Source organism: Capricornis sumatraensis, chromosome 5, assembly GCF_032405125.1.
Source record: "Capricornis sumatraensis isolate serow.1 chromosome 5, serow.2, whole genome shotgun sequence".
Classification (NCBI taxonomy): Eukaryota; Metazoa; Chordata; class Mammalia; order Artiodactyla; family Bovidae; genus Capricornis; species Capricornis sumatraensis.
The window spans coordinates 21,072,941-21,074,690 of record NC_091073.1 but is presented as its reverse complement, the minus strand read 5'-3'; the positions used below and the strand labels follow the sequence as shown (position 1 = coordinate 21,074,690).

The window sequence follows — 1,750 nt, the reverse complement described above, 5'->3', positions numbered from 1 at the left end:
AAACAGCACTGACTTAGCCATTATGGTTGGTCTTTTCCAAATCACAATAAAGAGCACAACTTGTCTGTGGAAGCAGGGAGTGGCAGGAAGATGGGCAGAGAGCTGTGTTTATAATTGGAGTTTCATGCAAAAGATTTGGAAAAAGATTAATCAGTTTGTCTGCCCTCACCCTGACCTACAGCATTCCAGGTGGCCCTAGTGGTAAAGACTCCGCCTGCCAGTGCAGGAGACATAAGAGACTCAGGTTCTGTCCTTGGACTGGGAAGATCCCCTGGAGGAGGGCATGGCAACCCACTCTAGTATTCTTGCCTAGAGAATCCCATGGACAGAGAGAGGAGCCCAGAGGGCTTCAGTCCATGGGGTCACGAAGAGTTGGACAAGACTGAAACAACTTAGCCTGTGCACACAATCTAACCTAACCTTTCTGTTTTTAATCTTTCAAACGTTTATTTCAGGGCACTGATCCACAGTGGATTTTAGATCTTGTTGAATGCAGCCAGGTCCATAGACTGTACATACTCGACAAAAGCAGTGATCTGCTCCTCCAGCATGTCTGTCCCAACTTTGTCATCTTCAGCTACACACTGGATTTGAAGTTTTTTAATGCCATACCCAACCAGAACTAGTTTAGAAGAGGCCTGGACCAAGCCATCCTCTTGAACGCTTCTGATGCATTCCTCTAGTTTTGCGAGATCTGTCTCACCATCCCAAGGTTTCACGTCTAATAAGTTGGAAGACTTGGCAACAAAGTCTGGATTTTTGGCTTTCTTTGACTCATACTGTGCAAGGCACTCTTCTCTTCACCCCTTGGCCTCTTCACGTTCCTCCTCCTCCTCAGATCTGAAGCGATCAATGCCATCATCGTCATCTTTACCATCTGTAGCTCCACTTTCTGTGGTGTCTGCCACATTAGCAGGGCCTTACTTGCCCAAGGCCTTCTTCACTCCTGACAGGCTGGCCTTTCCCTTTTCGTAAGAGGTGATGTGACTATACCAACGGAGGGCATGACACAACTTGGCAAATGGTGGGCTGGAGACGGCTTCAAATACTCCCACATCTGCTTTTGATGGCATGCACCACTCCATGTGGCTCTTGTCCGCCAAGTAGTCGTTGAGCACCTGGAGGCCTGTGGGGCTTTTTAGGTCTCCAAAACCCATGGCGATGGCTAATGGGGAACCAGGCGGCAGCAGAGGGAAAGAAAAGCGCAAGCACTCCACAGCAAGTGCTAAAAGGGAAAAAAAAAGTGAACTTTTTTTGAAGTCTAGTCTTGAGTTTCTTCGGGTTTCAAGTACTGTTGAGTCTGAAGCTTATTCAATACTGATTTACCATAAAAATTGATTAACAACCCACAAGTTTCTTTAAGACATAAAACATAGAATATGAAAATCCAGTGATCCATCCTTATACATTCCTACCAAGCTAACATATTTTAGTAGAAAATCATTTACTGCACGTTTTGCAGAAAGAACACAGTTTACCTGAAACCATAGGCAGATGAAGCCTTTCAGGATGCATTAAAGTGCTGGTGAAAAGTGAAAGTGAAAGTCGCTCAGTCGTGTCTGACTCTTTGTGACCCCGTGAACTATACAGTCCATGGAATTCTCCAGGCCAGCATACTGGAGTATGCAGCCTTTCCTTTCTCCAGGGGGTCTTCCCAACCCAGGGATCGAACCCAGGTCTCCTGCATTGCAGGCAGATTCTTTACCAGCTGAGCCACAAGGGAAGCCCAAGAATACTGGCGTGGGTAGTG

The 1,750-nt window shown here is 46.4% G+C and overlaps 1 pseudogene; it reads right to left on the bottom strand.

Annotated features, from left to right (window-relative positions):
- Positions 1-476: 476 nt before the first annotated feature.
- Positions 477-1,157, bottom strand: LOC138080324 (elongation factor 1-beta pseudogene; annotated as a pseudogene).
- Positions 1,158-1,750: the final 593 nt, after the last annotated feature.